This window comes from Myiozetetes cayanensis, unplaced genomic scaffold (assembly GCF_022539395.1).
Source record: "Myiozetetes cayanensis isolate MyiCay16 unplaced genomic scaffold, myiCay2020 scf12, whole genome shotgun sequence".
NCBI lineage: Eukaryota > Metazoa > Chordata > Aves > Passeriformes > Tyrannidae > Myiozetetes > Myiozetetes cayanensis.
In genome coordinates, this window is record NW_026086826.1 from 8,925,886 (window position 1) to 8,939,627 (window position 13,742).

At 41.0% G+C, this 13,742-nt stretch overlaps 1 protein-coding gene across 2 annotated transcripts in view; it reads right to left on the minus strand.

Moving 5' to 3' along the window:
* GLIS1 (GLIS family zinc finger 1) overlaps positions 1-13,742 on the minus strand; it is a 180,375-nt gene that overhangs the window by 165,223 nt on the left and 1,410 nt on the right. The window lies entirely within an intron of this gene.

Sequence of the window (13,742 nt, forward strand, 5' to 3'; positions counted from 1 at the left end):
ACCACCCAAAGGAAAGGGGAAGGAAAAAAAGGCCCTTGTGATGACAGTTCAGATTGAAATTAATTTGCCCACTTGCAGAAATTCAGAAAGTGTTTGCTCTTGATTTTTCATCCCCACCACACGGCAGCTGCTTTCTCCCAAAGCACACACTCACACTGTTGCGGGCTGTTGGAGTGAGAGCCGACACCGGGAACAGCCACGTCCTGCAGTGGCACAGCAAGGAACGGGCACAGCGGCCACTCCACAGGGTGTGCAGAGCCCTGAGTACACACACAGACACAGACTTGTGTCTGGCCCAGGGACTGACAGAGGGGGAAGGTGTCACAAATATAAATCTCAGGCTGAGGAGCCAAAGAACTCAACTGAATTTTAATCACATGGGTATCTCTCAGTTTCCCTTGGCTGCCTCGACCAACTGTAGCCCAGAGTTGTAAAACCTGCCCACAGCTGCTCTGCTCACCCCCAACCTGATGTTTCACACTGTGACTTTATGCAGGCTTGTTTGGATCTAACAAGGTCCTTATTTTTCTACAATGCAGGAAATAAGGAAACCAGCCATCAATTATTAGAAGCGCTGCAGATCTGAGCCGTGTGGCTGTAAAACAGATTTTTCTTTAATGAAACTGAGCTGGCATTTGCCAGAAATAACAAGTGCCCAAGACCAAAATGTAAATCAAAACTAAAGGAGAGTTTTCAAAACTTTGAATCATTGGTAGCAACAGACAAGCTCAGAAGGAGGTTGGTATGATTTTGGAATGTCTTAAAAATGTGTGACTAATATGACTTCTAAAGACATTATTTGTGAGTTAGTATTTCAGTCTCCCCACAGAAAGAAAACATCATGACCAGAGAGAGCCACAATGTTTGCTGTAATAACTGTGTTAGTATGTCACTATTGCCGGGCTAGGAAGAAGGCTGAGCCTTTGTTTTCACTTCAGAAAACAAAGAAAGGGAAGACATTAATGCTGAAAAGCATCAGTGCCTCGTAAGAGGTGATTACAACTGTTATGCTTTCCCCACGTGTCCCGGTTTTAAACCCAGCTCTTGGTTTTAGTTGGTCTCAGCCCAGGTCCTGGGAGACAGCAGGTTCCATCACACATCTCTGAACGGACTTGTCTAGTCAAGGAGGAGTGGTGCTGTTTGCTGAAGAGAGAGACATAACAAGAGGAAAGAGAGGGCGGGTTTGGAGGAAACATTAGTTGCTAGTGATTCCCTCACCATAACTACTGTCAAAACTGTGGCTCCTCCTGCCCAGCCTGTCTCCCACTCTTTGTCACGAAACCCAGAGCGAGGGCTTCAGTTCAGCCTCACTTGGATGCCAGGCTCATGAACTGCAATGCAGAGGGTACATGAAGGAACAGCAGCACCAGGTCTTGCAGTAGGAGATGGCCTGGAACCCAATTTTTGCAGATGGCAAGTGGAAGCCCTTGGAATGATCCAGCTTGTTCATCTGTCACTAACTGCTGCTTGTTCAATTCTGCCATTGAATGCAACTGTCCATGGCTGAAATGAGTAATTTCTTCCATAGGAACATTCAAACCTGGCTCAGCCACTCCAAAAATCACACCTTTTATCATATCCTTTGCTCAGCTGTGCCACGGTAAATTATTCTTGCAGTCAAAATCATCTATCTTCATTCTTGCTTGACCTTTCTCTGTTTCCAGCCATGAGATACTGTTCTGCATTGACCTGCACTCAAAAGAACCCTCAAGTATCTCACATTTTCTCCTCTGGTGCATCTCCTGATTGCTCTAATCTTCCATTAGCCCATCAGTACCACATACGGGTCCAATTTTTCCAGTTCTTCTCCAAGCCCTTTGATTCTTCAAAGCCATTTAAGAAAGTCTGACCATTAAACTACCTTCCTGCCGCTGGAGTGATAATTAACAGAAGGATAACATCACTTCTCTATGCTTTTTAAGAATGTATCATATCACCCTGTACCTCATTAGATATTTATTTTCTCATACCAATGGAATGTGACATCCCAGTCCTTTTCAGTGTCACTGCTTTCCAGGACATACAGCCTCCCACCTATAAAAACAGTTTATATCCTCCATGCCAAGGTACTGCCTCGTTTGTCTGACGGCATGAAAACACCTGTTGTCCAGTTCCTAATCACTGCTTAAGAAACCCATGTTGCATGCCAGCCACTTCCTAATTTTTATTGAATAAAAATTACTAAATAAAAACATTCCCTTGATTTGAAGGAACAAACTTTACTGGCAGTGGATTTCTGTACTCTGTGAGGATTTCAGTAGAAACTATTAGATAACGCTGGGAACAAAACTCAAACTTTCAGAGCTGTATACAAAACAGTCACTGTACAAAATACTTCTATTTGGTGTGCATCTCAATTTCTATAGATAACCGGGGTTTTACTCCTTTCAAAAGGCAACATTATTGTTTTCTATACTACTGTTTTTCTGCCATCATTGAACGTGACTGTTCAAAAGGTACCCCAGAAATTTAAGTTTAATCTACCAACACATTCACCTCTGCCAGCCTCTCTCTCAGGCTTGTTATAAAACAAGAAGTAGTTTGATAACTCCTAAGAAGCAGAACAGCTTCCTTCAGCTGCTCTGTTAATGCCAATTTCTGCCACAATATATCCCCAGTTATAAACAGCCTAAACTCCACCTGGACCATAAGGATGTAGATATGACCAACAACTAAAGGCTGCAGGGCTTCTGCAAGGTCAGTTAATTTTCATATTTGGAAAACAGGATGCTCTGCAAATGAATAATAATTCAGTGTGAGCCTAATTCAGTATCAATAAGGCTATTTCCTTCTTCAGAACAATGGTTGGCATTTTCTATCCCCAACGGGCAATCATTCGTTAGCAATGGCATGTCCCCAGAATGCCACAGAACATTTCACAACTGCTCTGCACATAAAATCAATCATCTTCCATGCCCAGTTGTCCCACCACTGGCTCTCCCAACTGCTGCTCTGAGAGCCCTTCACTCAGTCTGGTTTTTATTGTGTCTTCTCAGTGTTTTCTTGACAAACAAATGAGTGGCCAGAAACATCAACCTTAGACAAGGAGAGATTTGAACTTCGTTTAGCAAGTCAAAGAGGACAGAAGCCTGGAATATTACAGTTTGAGAGACCTCTTCTATATCACTGCTGCCTAAGCAGTTGAGTGTGGGAATTCAAAATGTCACAGGGAAGACAGCTGCGCCCCAAGAGTTGCATTCCACAGTAGGCTTTCCATCCAGCCTGGCTTTAAAAACTCCAGTGATGAACAACTCACAGCCTGCTTGGGCATCAGATGTCAAAAGCTTACAGTAATTCCTAGATAGTACCCTTCCTAGTGTTGAGCCCACGTAATCCCTGTGGAAGAACAGACCAGTCTAGAAGAGACAGAAGGTGCTGAAGATCAGGTGCATTTCACAAAGTATTCAGTTACCAGCAGGGAGAACCTACAACCACACTCAGCCTCAGAAAGGGATGCAACGGGAGATTTTCTTCTGTACCAGCAGCACGAGACCAGTGCCTCTGAAGGGTGTGTGGGCACCATGCACACAAATGACAACTCTGATCCATACACTGGTCAATTCCATGTTTAGAAGGTCCTTCTCATATATAACTTATATTCTGAATCAGGGTTACTCATCAAACTATCAAACGCTACAGTCAGCAGCCTTCACACTGGAATTTGTATCCAGTCTCCCATACTGTTTTCTCTAGTGGTAGTTATCTAAATGCTAGCTGGTTATGAGGCTATTTTTAGGTTGAGGTTATTTTTCACCAAATTTTCTCTCATTTTACATTATCTAGGCTCCAAAACAGCCTCCCTGTCTCTTCAGAGTGACTGCCTGCTGCTGAAACATCTACTCCATGCATAAAACTTATCACCCCTAATGTTTACTATTCTTAATTTTCAAGTCTCCCAGCAACTTCTCCAGCAACTGCTAAAAACTCTATCAACACTAACCCTTCGCAAGGAAAGTTCCACAACCACATTTGTCTCACTTTGGGAAACTTAACCTGGGTACCACTGAAGCAGCAAGTCTCTGCAAAACACTAGTTTTTCACTCGAACTTGTCAAATAAGCTGCACCTGTAGCCAATGCCATCATACACTCAGGCTCAAAACGCTACTGATGATTACTCATTCCAGTGGTTTGCTCTCACTTTCTAGATTTTGGTCTCCTTTATATTAGCTTTCTTGACTAAACTTGCAAAACATACACACTTGTTAAAGTATCTGTGGAACTGGCAAATGTATAGGTATAAAAGTGAATTTTGACAAAGCAGTTCGAGTACTCATGCCAGCAATCTCTGCCTACCAGCTTCTGACAGGATGCAGTAAGAGAAAGATCTGGTATGGATAATGGTTGCAGTAAAAGCCAGCCAAATCACTCTGACAGATTTGGAGTATTTACACATTCTGCAGACCAAAAGCTACTTACACCAATTGCCATACTTCTACATATTTAGCCCATGACTCAAATAAGTTACAACCCTTTATATGTATTTAAAAATAAATGAACAGTGCAGGGGCACAAGGTAAAGGACAGGCCAGGATGCCAAGAGAGTAGAAAGAAAAAGTCACTGAGACTCAAGGGCAGAGAAAGAGCAAGTGGATGGGCAAGGGTAAACATCCCCTTTAATTTCCTGCACACCCATTCAAATCAGAGAGATGCTGAAATGCGAGGGTACCTTTGTTCTGAAAGGAGAAACACTCACACACACTGGCTCTGGCTTATCCCCACAAAAATACGACAAGTCAGCAAACCCTCTCGAATAGCTCAATAACTTCAATAAAAGGAATATAAGCCAATTTGTGGTGAGTTGGCAAGAGGAAAAATAAGAAGCAAACTGTTCAGATTAAAAACGTGAGACATCTTTTTCTTTTGCCAAGTGAACTTAGTCCATACTAAAAAGTCTGCCTCCTTTTTATCTACTCTTGGATTTAAAATGGCGTCATTTCAGACGTGCACCAGAGTTAGGGACAATGGAATCAGGCCAGCTCGGTTTCAGTTGAACATAAACCAGCTCTGACGACTTCAAGGAAACGGAACATTACAACAATCAGATATCCAGAAAGGAGGAATTTACTGTTGCTTTTTCTTCTTCAAGTCCTGGGAGATGGTCTCAGCTGCAGAATCTGCCCTGTCAGAGTGATCAGGATCTTGGGAACCTTGTAGTAGCCACCTGCACCTCCAGCCCAGGGGCACACAGTCCCTGGGGTGATCTCTGCCTCAGGAACAACAAACCAGAAGAGACTTTTCCAACTGCTGAAAGGCAAGAGCAACCCAGCAAATTTTAATACAATGCAACAAACTGGGGAGGAGGGGGGCATTTTCCAATTATTAATGGCTATTTCCAACACAGCTTCTTTAATGTAGCCTCCTTTCCCTCCCCTCAGCATGTCAGATGCTAAAATAAACGGGAGAATTTGTTCCTCTGCAACAATTCTGCAACTGGCAGCGTAGACCAGACACCAAGGAGTAAGAAGCCCGACTAAAATGTTCTGTTAAAATCCTTGCTCTCCCAAAGATAACAAAGATGTATTTTGCACTTTTCACCAGTCACACTCGGGGAGACTCACCACCAAGGGCAAGCACCACGCACTTCAGATAGCCAGGAGAGATGCAGTCCGTGCACACGCTGTGCAGAGGGGGTGCAGTGCCACCCCAGGCTGATACAGCCACGTGTTGCATGAACATCCTGCACCACCACCAGGTCAGATCTCAAACAGAGCACAGCCACATCACCCCAGCACTGCACCTGAACTAACAAACTCTGTCTCTCAGCACAGAAATTTAAGCTGGCCCTGACGGTGTGCAAAACAACTGCCCTGTTTCTGGCTCCAAAACTGGCTTGTCTGTCTCTAAACCATACCTTGATATGCTCTCACAGTAGGAATATCAGTATAGATTTGCCCCAAAATGATACAAGTGACACAATCTAGTTTGAGCACCCTTGTTCTTTTCACCCAAAACATTTCTATGCTTGGCCATGTTGGTTGCTGGCACAATCCTTCACCCTTTTTGCCTGTTTCACATACAGTGGTTGATCAAAGCAGTTTTAAACCCAGGCATGGCCTTGAACAGAAAGAAAAATTAAAGGTGAACATGCTTTGTGCTACCAGCTCTTGGCATCCAAGCTACTGGGCTAAAAGTGCTTGCACACTTTTCCCTCCTGAAAAGAATTTAACACTTGGATCTTCTCTTCTGCGTCTCAAAGAAGCATGGATGGAATTTTCAAAAACCTTCAGTACTGGCCTCCTCCTGAAGTCAAGTCCCTGCAATTTCAGCAGGAGCAGTAGGGCAAAGCAAGAGTTATGAAACCTCACATTAAATCCTTTCTGGGATTTTCCCAGAAAACACTGGGTAATAAAACAGAAATTTCCTCTTTTATCTGTTCTCTCTTTAACTCTCTCTTCTCTGTTCAGCGCAGATGGGGGTTGTGAGACAGGCAGGACTTACATACGGAAAATAAATGCTCTTTTAAGAGTGAAATAAGTCCTTCTGAATGCAAAGTGCTGCTCTCCTTGAGCATCCTGTCCTGTCCTGTTGAGTCTTCTCTCTTAAGCAACTGCTGCTCCAGAGATGTTCCATCAAAGAGCACAGCTCATGGTCATTGTGACTGATCGCTCCCTCCCAGGGAAGGATTCAGGTTAAATCAAAGCCAGCTGCTTCAGAGAGGGAAGGCGGCTAAAAAGAAGTTGAACAAAATAATAATAAAAAATGCAATCTAGAACCTACACAGATAGGAAATCTACTCTTGTATTTTAAATAAATAACTCTAAGGTATTTAAGCCTCATGCACAGAAAACAATTTTGTAACTTTTTTTTTTTTAAGTCATCCTCTTGCATTGTTGTTCTGCCCTAATAACTCTGAAATGTGCTACTCATCTCTCCCAGTTAAATATCCTGTTTCACAAGCCCACTCCTAGATATCTGAAACTGCACAGCATTTCTATCTAGCTTTAGGCATCTAGCATTCCAAAGAATTAATATTTAAACTTATTATAAAGGAATGGGGATTGCGCTAAGCATGTAGCATTTAGCAAAACATTCATATTAATAAACTGCTGTGTTGCTTGTTTGAAGCACATTTATCATTCTTTAAACTCAAAAAAAAAAAGATAATGCTCCAAAACTGACACATGTATCTATTTTCCTTTTAATACAACCACGACTTAGACAGGATTATAGAGTGAAAACTATTAAATTTAAATTTTTACAATATGCTTAAAATTATATTATCTTTCTTTGCCTAGGGGATTGTTGACTTCAGTATTTAAGTGAATTAACCACAGCAAATTGTGAAAAAGCAGTGAATCACAGTACTTATTTTAAATAATCCTACACCATCTACCTCTTCTTGGGAAGCGCCTCATGTTAACATTTTTATACATATTATTGCTCTTATATCTCCTGATTATAGATAAATAAATTAAAAAACTGCTAATCTGTTCCAAGACATCACTAATTGGTTATTTTTTCCTCTTATATTAGCCTTTGATTTACACCTCAGATATGTTCTCCCAAGCCAGCACGTGTAATTTATTTACAGCATTGGAAGGCAGGCAAAATACATCATCTACTGTTATACAACCTTCTACAAGGTATTAAAATACCAGGCCCCTGGAGACACACTTCATATAGTTCAGCAAGTTCCAAAATAAACCAAACCACCAACCCCTTAAGCACTTAAAACAACAATGGACATCTGTATTAAAAAGTTAGTTTTACTGTATTTGATGATGTCGCCTTCGTGTCATTTTTCCCTCTGGCTGATATGCAAACAAGAAGTAAGAATGTATTTGCTTTCCCCTCATTCTAAAACAACTGACAACTCTATAGCTCTCACAAAACCCTCTTACCGCAGACGTAAATGCCAGAATTAAATGCAGTTTAAGATGTTTTGCATTCATTTAACACTTAGAATAAATTTGATCGTGTAGGTTCAATCAGAGTGTTCTCTGCCAACCCACTGTGCAAAATAATCACACATTAGATGCACTCAAACATAATGACAGAAGGGCCAGACATTATTATGAGATTTGAAGCAAAACAGTTGCCTAGAAAAAAAAAAGAAAAAGGAAAAAAATGGAAGAAAAACAAAAGAGATAGAGCTCAAGCACTTTGCACTGATTTGACTGAGATCAACCTTGTAATTCCTAAATGTTCAAAACCTGAATAGAACAAAAAATACAAAATTTGCATCTATTTCCTGTTGCAGCTCTGGCAATGTCTCATCTGTTTTACAAGTAGTCCCCTGTCTACAAATAACCTTAATCATTAACAATCATTTCATAAAGTCAAACTAATGACCGTAATAAAAAAAAAGAAGTCCTTGTTCCAGGTAACTAGTGAAGCACAGATTCTGAGAACAGAAAGTTCAGGTTCCAACTGAGATTTCACATACAGGGTGCCAGAAATGTAATAGCAGGGGAAGGAAAGAGGGGAATTCGTTGCCTCTATTCTTCAAAGCCTGTGCAGAAAGGTAGACCCGCGGTAGCCTGCTCTGATAGTTATCTCAATGGAGGAACCGGCCCTTGCTTTTCTTTACACGCCCCATTTAAAGGCAATAAAACGGCCTGAGTGGTTTTAACTGGTCGTTCCATGTCACTGTAACGCTCCCTGCTCCCGGGAGAAGATAACAGCTGTGCCATATTCCCAAACACATACTTTTGCTATTGTTTGCACATTTGTAGGGCGAGATTACGCTGTACCACAGTCAGCGAGCGCTGCCCTTGCTTTGGAACCCTCTATTCCCCGAGTTACATCAGTGTGCTGGGAAACGATGTTTGGTGGCTGAGGGAAAAAAGGCAAACAAACCCCAGTCTATTAAAAGCCATTTCATGCACTGGGAAATGATTACTAGATTGCACGCCTGTTCAGGCCTGTTGACACACACTGATAGAAACCTGGACCGCAAAATAGAGTGCTTTACATCTATATTCCCTCTCCAATTGCCCTGCCATCGATACCTTCAACAGTTCTAAAATCACTGAACAGAGGAACTTCTAGAATAATGGTAATTATGGTACTGAACATGGAAATTATATTCACAGTACTACAAATTTCTGTTCATAGTCCATACGTTATTCCACTTCCTAGCTTACAGATGGATTTAATATGAGCTTGTTAGCTGTTCTACAAGCTTTTCCCTGTACACAGGATAAAGAACTTCTGTAATACTAGGACTGAAACACTGACCCAGCTAAAGTTAGTGGCAAGATGCCTACTGATGTTAATTGTTTAGAGTAAAATTTTGTCCCTCTTATTCAACAAAAAAACAAACCACTTCATTGCAATGAAGTACAGTCTCCCAGAAGACAACTCACTTTACATTTAGCTGTTTCACTGAACAGAATCTTGAAGCACTTCCAGAATACAGTCTGAAATACACTAAAAATCCTCAGCATACACTTAAGAGTTTATGTCTATACAGGGTTGATCTCTAACATGCAAATAATCATTTAGATACGTAATTCAGATACCCTAAGTTCAAAGTATTTGTAGTTGATGACACTACTGACAGGAACACAGTAATGTACATACTTGAGCACTGGTAAGATGAGGATTTTCAACTTTTTCTTACTATAAAAGAAGAAGGGGCATTTTTCTTCTCACCCCAATTAAGCCAGTATATAATAACCTCCATTAATGAAACATTTTAAAGACAGAACAAGTAAGTTCTTATTTTTTGCTTCTATTTCGTCAAGCAAAATTCATATTACAAAATCTCTTCCAATTATTTGACTTATCTGACATTATCTGTTATTCCATATAATTCTGTGCAATATTAAGAAAGATACATTATTTTTTCTCTTCAGTTTTTTCCAACAGCGGTTGTTTTCTCATGAAGCAGAAAGAGGATTTTTTGCTTTTATTTTACAAGTACTGAATGCCTTCATATGACAGGCTGATCATTAGATCTCCTGGTTTGTATTTACTAAATATTCTCTACTACTAATTCCCAAGTTACAGTGGATTTAATTATTAGATACAATTAAACATCTTTTAAATTAAATCCATGAAAAGCTCATCTTCAATTCAGTGACTCTGATTTTGCAACACAAATCATTAGAAGAAATTCCTTCAGCAGCAAGTAACTGGAAGTTATTTTCCTATTCAAGACAAGTAAGCATTATAGCCAGTTTAAGGGAGAAGACAGTTACAATTTATTCCAAATTACTTGATGCACACATTCTCCCATTTGCAGTTTCTTCTCTTTTCTGCTCTTACAAAATAAAACAAAAAAAAAAAGCCATGCAATAGAAATGTAGCTCTGTAACTGCACGTTCTGCTCAAAGAAACCTTTAAATTCCTTTTTGTAGAGGAGAGTTCAAATGCAGCAAGCAAGAGAACTAGAGTGAAAATAAGAAAAATTTATTACTACAGCTCTATATAAAAATTGAGAGAGTTTAGAGATCACCATACCAGTGAGCCCATTCCCTGTCTTCCTTATCAGCTCATATTGTATTTATCAGCTCTAGGCAGTCCCTCTTGCTCCAGTGGCATAATTCAGATGAACACAGACAAGGTGTATGAAAGAAAGCGGCAGAATCAGGCCCAAGACCACTCAATACACCTAATAAGTCACACAAGCAAAGCACATGCTTTTGCTTAAGATCCCAACAGCATAAGCTGTTACTTTCACAAGGACGGTCCTGATAGTCAAGGAAATAGTCACAGGGGGTTTCAATGGCAAGATTTAACCTTCCTTCTCAACAGCAGAAGGAAATGAATACATTTCAATACATTGCTTGTATGTTTGCTGAAAGCAGCTACAGTTAACAACAAACACAAAAAAAGTCCAACCCATTTTCCCCTTGTCTGAATAAAAAATACTCTCAACAAGGAAACGTCCAACTACTGAAACCCGAAGAGCTTATTGTTTTGCCCACTGTAAGTTAATATCTGAAGTGGTTACTGCAAAGGTCCGGGCCATTTGGATGATTTCCCAGTGGCACAGCTAACAGGATAAATCTCGTCATTTCTACTGAGTCATGAATTAGGTACACTGAACAAAACTGGAAAAGAATGAAAAGGAGAAGTGTTTCCTGGTAACAACCATAATCAATGCCATTTAAAAACTGAGATATTTGACATCTTTATAGATTACTCTTTTGTCACTACTAAAGTTTCCTTTCCCAAAAGCTGCTTTCCTGGAGACAATAATTATTATGCCCTGTGTTACTTTCAAAACGGTCATACTGTGGCATGAAATTCAGCAAAACAGAACCAAAACCACAGAATCCCATGAAAACATTGTAAAACGGACTTCATACCTTATGGTACAGTTGTTCCATGCCCAGCAGATCACAAGTGCCTCTAAAAAGCAGTGGCTGTGTGCAAATACTCTGCCCTGTGACACACAAGGAAACCAAAGACCAAGAAAAGCGTGGCACGTATCACAGCCCGTCACACCAGAAGGGGCAGGATGGGTGAAAACTGGGGTTTTATTTCAAACAGCTCCCAAACAGAACAAAGCATGAAGCACAATTCCAAAATGCTGATACTTCTGGTGAACAACCAACAGCTCCATCCTGCAAAGTTTGGACCCCGATGATGCGGTTCCCAGAAGTAATCCTCACCACCACCCCTCAAGTTCTTGTTCGGCTGTTCATGTAAAAGGACTTGCTCAGGCACAGAAGCATTTTGCAGGATCATAACTTAAACACTGTGAAGCAGTGGAGTAACACCACAAGAGACATTACAACAGCAGGATGCTTCTTCCCCATTGTGATTACTTCAAAGCTGCTCTTTTTATTAGTAGGGCAGTGTATCATTTTGATTTATCCTTTTTTGAAAAAAAAAAAATTAAAAAGTAAGGCTCGTTTAGGAAAAAAAATTTTACAGGCAACTATAAAAAGCGGGTTTGCTCTTGTTAAAGAGCATCTTTTACCTTCCCCGTTTGCAGTTTTTAACTGTGATTAAACCAAAACCAGGAGGCACATTCTGTAATCTAACCCAGATTGCAGAGGGAATTGCTGGGTACATGGTTCTCTGGGGCTGAAGAACGGGAGACGCACGGAGCGATGGTCTGAAATCAAGCTGTCATCAGTTTCCTTCCCAAAACCCTTCACTGGGGAAATCTGAGTATTTCCCTTATTCCCACTTCTTAGCTCTAGACTGTTATATCACATCCACACGCAGCTGTCCCCAGTCCTTTATCTTCCTGAGAGAACCAGGGTTGTTGGGAGATGGTTTACACTGCTCCTTGAAAGATGCTCTCCTGCACATACACTCTGATTTTTCAGTTAGATCACAGTTAAGCAATTGAGTGATTTCTGTTATTCCTGTGGAACTGACTCAGAAGCACAGGATGCAGAGCAGGGGCTGGCAGCTTGCAGTGTTCAGCAGAAGAACTCCAAAATGCCCAAGTGGACATTAAAGCACTTGCTGACACCATACAGGTCAAAAGGAGCAGCACAGCCCACACATTTTAAATTATCTGGCCCAAAATGTTACTTTTTACTTTTTCTAACTCGTCCTGACAATGTCTTCTCGGGGGGGGGAGGAACCCACAACATAAAAAAGGGCGAAACCTAAACAAACAAAACAAACAAACATAAAAAAACCAATCAAACCACCCCCACCCAAAAAACTCAGCGTTGCCTGTCTTTGGAAAAATCCAGCATTATCCATCAAACCACCCTGCTGCTCCGCAGATGAACCCTATCCTGCTCATGGATACCTCCTACTTACTCCCATGACTCAAGCCACCCATATGCTGAAGCAACCACAAGGTAACACCCTGAACAGAAAACACGTTAAACAAAAACAGCAACAAAACTTAAAACACTTTTCTTTCCCCCAGTGGTGAAAATGGGAAATTGATCAGTCAGAAAAGATGAATTAGCAACCTTCTCCCATGCCCACCTACATCTACTGTAAGAGTCCCAAATGTAGGGAAATTACACTTTTCCTCTTTCCCTCCCTATGTTCTTGCCCTCTGCAACAGGAAGAGGAATATGCATGAAAAAAGGCCTAAGTAGCTCAAAGGAAAAAAGAAAAAGAAAAAAAAAGTGCTTCAACAGTTTGCTCCTGCAGGGCAATGCACAGGCAGGATTTTAAGCTGGTATGAACCCTGTCAAGTGGCACCAACCTCACTCGTGGGACCACGAAGGACTCAAACACTTCATAAGTCCCTTCCACAGGCAGCAGTGGCAGCAGCACAGCAATACTACAGCTTGTAGCTCTCCTTTATACCCTGTGAATCCTCCTTCTCCCCTCTCCAAACCTGGGTCTGTGTAACAGACCTTCATTTCATGCCTGCCAAACATTAACAACCTCTTTTTTTTTTTTTTTCCATCGAGAGAGAAGAATTGCAGCATTAACAAACAGAAAAATAAAAAAGGTAATTTATAACCTGCTGCTCCACTCTGTCTGTATTCACTGGTGATGAACAAACACATCCTACAGTCTGCAGGACAGACCTAGCACAGATTGAGGTGTTCATTAACATAACTTCATGGCAATGAAAGGTGCCATCACCCTAGGTAACAAGCTCACAAAAGAAAACGTCACTAGTCCAAGGGCACGCAGCCTACTTTTAGTTTTCAGAAGAATGGACAGAACGGGATGCACTGAAAAAAATCCCAGTAGGAACTGTCTTAAGACAACTGCATGTACATCTCTAAAGTAGAGAATGGGAGAGAATTAAAAAAGAGAATTAGCTTTTAACACTACAGAAATCATTGCTTTAATGCTAGTAACCTTGGGTGCACATATGTCTGTCTCCACAAGTGGCTTTGCAGCATAAAGGAAT